This window comes from Cupressus sempervirens, chromosome 2 (assembly GCF_028749045.1).
Source record: "Cupressus sempervirens isolate cs-2001-9-10 chromosome 2, ASM2874904v1, whole genome shotgun sequence".
Taxonomy (NCBI): Eukaryota; Viridiplantae; Streptophyta; class Pinopsida; order Cupressales; family Cupressaceae; genus Cupressus; species Cupressus sempervirens.
Window position 1 is genome coordinate 363,715,065 of NC_143119.1, and position 8,143 is coordinate 363,723,207.

Genomic DNA, 8,143 nt, shown 5'->3' on the forward strand with positions numbered 1-8,143 from the left:
GAAATCCTTCCTTGAGATCTATAATTCTATCAAAGTATGCTAAGCATTTACTTGATTCTTTGAATCAACATCAAAGCATACAATGGCATACAACTCCAAACAAATTGTAACTAAAATTTGTGTTCTTTGTCCACATATCACACAAAATTGCAAAACTCAAAGACATGAGACAAGATTCAGAATGAAAATTTGTAAATGTTGCTTTGTATTCATTTCTTTGAAATTGAATACATCAAGATGCATGTAATAACTCTAGACAACACATAATAGACTAGGAATATATCTATTCCTTCATTATTTGCTTAAGAAAATACATATGTTGTTCATACAATGAAATATGTTGAAAGAATGGTGGAATCACAGCTTGAGACTTGCTCAATAGGCTAGAACCAACCCTAACTAATGAGAGAAAAGAAGAATATGTAGAAGAGGAAGAATTACAGGATTTGATCTAATGATGTCATTTCTCCACTTGAATCTCTTCCATCTATTTCTATTGCAAAGCCTCTCTCATCTCTCCCCAATTGAAAATTAAATCTCATTATTTGGCACAATAACCTTGCAAAAATATCTCTCCCAAATAATGAGAAAATTACTGCTCGAAAGAAAATCAAATATGTTGCTAGAATCATCATTAGAATGCCCATCCAATGGATTAGAAAGAAAATTAGCACTTGTGGCAAGACATTCTCAAGGTTTAGAGACAACCAAGATCATCATCTCCTCAAAAAACCAAATTTGAATAGCCATGGGAAAGCAAAAATAATACAGTTTGAGAATGCCCCTATGGTAACAAATCCAAGAACAACTCTTATCCTCCAATACCTGCACTTGATCTGATTGCAAAAATAAAAAAGTTCATTTCTTCCCCTTTCCAATGGTACATGATAAGCCTTTTGTAAGGAAACTTGCAACAAAGAAATATAATTGTTTCCACATAACCCATAATAGATCTGAAATAAATATGCAATTGAAATCCACATGCAGAATAGACAACATACCCAAAAAATTGTGACACAAGATATACCCTGGGAAACCCTCATTGGGGGAAAAACCCAACCTCCAAAAGCATCCATCACCATGTATAATTCAACAAAAATACCATTGCAAACAACCATGGAAGCCTTTAAAGCCATAGCCACTACCAAAAAATCTATGTAAACAAACATGATTCCACACATCCCATGCCATGCTTCCAACCTTCAAAAATGCTTCCTTGGCTAACCTATCAAACCCAGTCATGCTAGACTCTTTCCTTTTTCCCATCTTCTTCTCTCACTAACAACTACCCTTATGGTTGCTTATATAGTAGCAAGTTGCACAAAACCACCCAGTGGTATTACATAAATCATGTGCTACCTAACCCATTCACTCCACATTTAATATTAGAATTTTAATTCTTTTTCTCAATATTAAATAATTACATCAAATATTATCAAAATGTTACAATACAACTCATCAAGTATATCCCATGAGAATCTTTATATTTTGCATGTCCATCTAGGTGCTCCTAGATACAACATTACATAATAAAATAAAATAATACAATATAACAATATTATGCAATGTGTGCAACACACATTATCTCAACAATCTCCCACTTGTATACATTGCATAGGGTCAATCCGTAGCCACATAAATGACCAAGCGATTAATCCCTCCTAGCACATTTACCATCATGTATCAAAGTACACAAAGTGCTCCACCTTGGTACTTGCAACAAAATCAAAGTATCCAACATCTCAAACATGAATGATCTCACCTCCTATTATGCCACTACCATCGAATATATATAGAAGCCATCCAAAGAGAAAACCACCCAACTTGTTACATTAGAAGATCATAAAATCCTAAACCAACTGAAATGCCAAGCACAAAAACCTAATTCAAAGGTAATCACATGTATCCGTAGTTGTCAAAATATCCATAGCTAAAATAGCACCCACAACAAGTGCAAAACCATCCAACCATCCATACCTCCAAAGGTATACCAAGTGAATCTCACATCATCAACATATCCAATCTATCACAAGCCTCAACAACAATACCTGTCACATATATACCAAGAAGCTCCCACTGCAAAAGATAATGTCAAATATATAACCAATCCACTCACAACATCTCAAAGAAGTGAATCCATGTAGCCTCAAGGACATCCACAACATATAAACCAATAACCTGCAAGAACAACTCTCATAACAAGTCTACAACACTCTCCCAAGTTCTCCACAACCAACAAAGGAAAGAGATAAAGAAATAACCATTCCATCTCTTACATGACATACATGAACACAAACTAGTGATCACAATCTCTAACCAATCTCAAATCCAATGTAAGCAAAACCAAATATCTAGGAAGATAACCAAGACTAAAGAGAAACCATGGAAATCATAAATTGTATCATGTCCTACACACAACTCTAGATGTAAACTATGTAAGTATGATCTCCTCCATAAAACTCCAAAAAGAAGCCACAACAACACCCAAATCATACCATATTACTAATCATGGATGTAAGCCTCTCACAAGAAGATCAAATTCATAAAACATTCCAAATCCAAGAAATATGTCCAATATAAAACCATCTCCCAAACTCAACCAGCATAGCAACATATGTAAATGGAAATAACCAATGTTAAATCATCTCTCAAATGAACCCTTCAAAACTAACTCATGTACCATAACTCAAGATCCATATCCATGAAAGAAAAGCATAAACATAATGCAACTAAGAGAAACAATGGGTTATACCTCTCAAGTAGCAAAACTATCAAGTAGACCAAGAGTGGGGAATGAGAATGCTCATTAAGATATCCAACTTTCCAACTAAGACACATCGAGGAACAATCCTTTCTCAAGTCCATATCAAGTCAATGCCCCTCAGACTTCCTATTAAAACCATCAACCATCCCAAAAATACTTCTCTAATCCAAGAGAAATCAACATCACCACTGTCTCTAAGTATCCATGAGCACTTGTAGCCAATCAATCCATGCCAACTCCAAATGAAAAATAACAATATCATGAAGTATCCATCTTATGATAAATGCATTCAATACCAAGAAACTAAACCAAGATCAATGTCAAAGTTCCAACCATGGCCTCAAGAACATAAACATGACAACATGATCTTACCATCTTAATCAAAAAGATAACATGCTCTGTATGAACATACTATAACATGTCACAACTCTAAATGTGTATCAAGAGTATATGATGACATAAAAATGAAACCATCCTCACATTAAGGATAACATGTCAAATGAAAGCATAAACCACACCTTTACCAAGAACCATATTAGTCCTCAAGGTGCAACCATCTCTACACACCATGAAGAAAACCATCTCCACATACCATCAAAAACCATCTCCACACACCATGAAGATAACCAAGAACCCCATGAGTCCTTAAGGTCTAACCATCTTAACACACCATGAAGATAACCAAGTGCACCATGCAAATGTCAAAGACACTTCTACAAAAATAGGATCTAAGAAAAATCTCCAACATCTGTAAATAGTCAATAAATATATGAATGCCAACAACTCCCACTCAACTATGGTACCAAGTCACCTATGGCATCATTAAATTCATCTCCTACATGAATATCCTCCAGGTCTACACTCACACAACCAAAGTGTTAGTACCAAGTGAAACTAAGATCTCCAAACCAAGAAGATACAAACCAAACTAGGAACTAACTGTACAGTCACCTCATCACTATCACAAGCTCCCACTAAACTGTGTATCCAAGCTATCCATGACATCATGATGAAAAACCATCCTCCAACCATGAGAATCAACCAAAGCATCAAACCATCAAAGAACTCAAAGTGCACATCATGAGCTCCTAAAAAAAACCAAATAACCATGATCCTCAACCAAGAAGATATGCCACCATAACCAAATCAAGAATCCAAACCAATGAACATCAAGGATGTACCTATATATCCAATCATGTCATGCCAAACTTCATGGCACCATGATCACGTCCATGAATTGAGCATCTGACTCTCAATATGTCCAACCTATCAGCATAAAATAATCAACCACAATCCTCCAGCATGACTGTACCTAGTAACAACATCTCATCCCTTTTACATAAAGAAAAATTAGCAAATCATGTGACTTAGGGCATAGACAACCCTAATCCAAGCCACCAATCTGAATATGCATCAATAATAAAAGATTAATGGGCAAAGACAACCCATAACCAAGCCATAAATGCAACCTGTAAGTATAGATCACTTACAACACTACATAACTTGTAGACCCAACAAGTCATCATACATATTCAAACCAAATATTGATAACCATATCATCATGAGACCAACCTGAAATATGAAGTGAGTATACAGTGACATCAAATCTTAAATCTCGAAACATACAATGTCATAAACTCACAATGCCACCATAGTCAATATATACCATAACCTATTCAGATTAATATATCACCAAATAATTCATGCCAAACCTGCACCAAATATGAACCAATGTGTTGAGCTCTTCAAGAGCTTTCTGTTGACTATTTGAAGTCTAAAATCTGACTCTGTATGCCCAAGTTATGCCCTAATTTGTGCTCAAAATAAATAACATCAAAATTTTGGGCTCTTAAAACCTCATAAAATGTCAAAATCATAGAATCAAACATACAAAAAGTTGTAGTGCTCTAAATTAGCTTTCCAATGCTTGTAAGAAGTTTGAAATTTGATATCTTGAGAGAAAGTTATGGCTGTTTTACTAAGACGGTCTTTTTATCATTTTCACTGCAATTTTTTTTTCTTTTTGTGACGAAAATTTTGACGGATTAAATTTGACAGCCATCACAGGTTGAAACTAAAAAACTCTTTCATTTCTTCTAAACATGGCCAAACTAGGGCATATTATATATCAAAATTTATGAAAACATTGACCCAGATCCAATGGTGAGGTTTATTTTTATCCAAAAGGTCATTTTTGCAAGCTCCCCTAAAAATCTCATTTAAGTGAAACATCCAAAAAACCCTTTTATCCAACAATTTCACATTCCCAAATGCTACCAACATTTCATCATAATAGCAAACCCAAAACCCTCAGATTTGCAATAAATAACTCATATATATTTTCTTTTCTTTTATCCTCTCATGCATTCCCATGGATTCAATCTAAGGTTACAATAATAAAACCATAGCTCTGATACCACTTGTAAAGAAACTTGCAAGAAATAATATAACCGTTTCTATATAACCCATAATAGATCTAAAATAAATTCAAAATTACAATCCGCATGCAAGAGAATAGACAACATAGCCACAAAATGTGACACAAGATATACCCTAGGAAACCCTCATCCTCATTGAGGGAAAAACTATCCTCCAAAAGCATCCATCACCATGTATTATTCAATAGAAAACACCATTGCAATACAATCATGGAAACCTTCAAAGCCATAGCCACAACTTACCAATCTATGTGAATAAGCATGAATCCATACATCTCATGCCATGCTTCAAACCTTCACAAATGCTCCCTTGGCTAACCTATCAAGCCTTGTCCCACTTGACTCTTGCTTTTTCTATTTTTCCTTCTCACTCCAACAACTACCCTTGTGGTTGCTTATATAGTAAGAAGTCCCAAAAAACCACCAAGTGGTATTACATAAACCATGTGCTACCTAACCCATTGACTCCACATTTAACATTGTTTCTATTAGGGATGCATATAAGAGAGAATTGTTCAATCAAAACAATGGGTCCATTTGTAAAGCACACTCAATCATCCCTAAATCCATGTGGCACAATCAAATGTTTCCTTCCTATGAATGTACTTTGGACCCACCACATTTGATCTAAGCTAGAGTTACATGGACCAATGAGATCAATAATAATTTTTGATTGGACATGGCCCATTACACATATCTAAGATCAAGTCCCTAACATGTGGAAGCATCCCACAATTTTTCCATGGAGGAGAGAGAAGCTTGTGAATAAGAGTCATCGATCTATCAACCATTGCATTGGTGGTATTTTGAATGTTAGTTCTGCCATCAGACGTGTTCACATCTCATAGTTTTACAATGAACTTTGTCAAACTTCACAAAGGTGCTCTAGCTATTAGATTGTGACCCTACCTTGTTTGCAAGCACACAAAAATTAAAGGGTTATATACCAAGGTTTTATTCATTGATTAAAATGTAACTTAACTTAAAAAGTAACTTAAAAATAACTTCCTTAAAAAGTAACTTAAAGATATAACCTTTAAAAGGAAACTACACACTTTGCTAGGGGTTTCACAATCAAGGCAAATTTCTAATGGACTAACTTCACACAAGACCTTGACCAAGGACACACGCCAAGAAAAAATTAATTCCAACTTAAGGATTCTTTCATTGCAAAAAATACTGCTAACGGTGGCTCTATTTGGGGATACATGCCCTTTGTGAGCATGACAAGAATTTAGATTTGTCAGTTAAAGAAGACCATTCCAAATAAATTCCTTGAACAACTCTTTATTGAATCCAAATCTACTCTAACTACATAAATGAAGGCCCTAGACCATCAAAACTTCATGGAAATTTCTTACCACTATCATAAATTTGATTTTCATTCCTTTTTTCTTGAGGTAAGTTGAAAGTCTTACTTCCATCATTTTCACCAATCACATGATGTATATCCTCAATCAGCTCATTAGGCAAAACAAAATAATTATCTTCACTTTCATAATGCATAATCAAACTAGGAACAACTTCCACAATGTGCTCACTATGAAAATACAGATCAACATGCTCATGGATTTCAAAATTAATCTAAAACTCTTCTTCAACACATGAATCATGCATGCTATCAAGTGAAAACACAAAGGACTCATACTCTACTTGACCAAGAGATTAGCACATATCATGAACTTGAAACTCCCTTTGTGCAACCGACTATGAAAAGTATATGAAATCTAATTTTTCTTATTTTGCAACACCATTACTCATCCAATCAGATTTGCGACATATTGGAACCTCTTCACATTCTTCAATCAAAGAGTTATTTATCAAGTGACAATAATCATTATGAAAGTGCTCACAACAGGAAAGATCATTTGAATTAGTATCACTGTCAAAAACACCATTAGAAGAACATGTATATGGACTAAAATCTATGTCATGAAGATCATCAAAATAAGAAGAAATCACAGATTGAAAATCATGCATACTTTTATCACCGCTTCCTTCATTGCATGAATCATCAAAATCTATCACATGTGAGTGCTCCTTAATGTCACATACTTCATCTAAATCTTATAAAGAGAATATTTCTTCATCGTTTTGAACATCACAAATCAAAGAAGCAACTCCACCATGGGAACAATCATAAAAAGGAAAAGTAGGAACATCCTTAATGATATTTCCAAACACTAGGTTTGAGTTTTCATGACATAAGGCAACAAGTTCATCCTCATCATGCAAATTGTCATTTTGCAATACTTCATATTCATGTCTTGTTTCTTCACAATACACATGTTGAAAATGAAGGGAAAATAAATCTAGATATGCAACATACCTTGCAATAACACAATTATTTTCATTTTCACAAAAGACTCACACATGTTGGTAACAAGAGCTTTGAATCACCATTTGAGGCATACTTCTCAAAATCACAAGCCAATAATGCTTCATCACAAGTTTTTTCTCCTCAGCTATGAACATAGTCTAGATGATGTGAACTACTTATAATAGTAGGATAATTAGTAGCACAAATTAAAAAATCAGAGGCATTATTACATGTTTCCTCTTCTCTACATGAGGTTTCAATAACATATATTTCATCACTTTCATTTTCATCACAAGAAGAGTTATCCTTACTATTGTTATACTTTTCTTTCTCTACACATATGTTGTTATAAGAAGAAAAATCAATCACATATTCATCTTCATGTTGAATGGATTCACCTATTTCATCAGACTATGATCTCTCTTCTTCACAATGATAAGACATATTGTCATGGGAAGATTCCTCATATTCAGAAAGATTTTCATCATTTTCATTATTTCTAATATAAGAATCAATTTGACTAATACCTCCAAGAATGAGTGCATCAATCCTTTGCATTGATTCATGAATATGGTGAATTTTTTCTAGTCTCATTTCAACTAACCAATTGACTGAATTAGG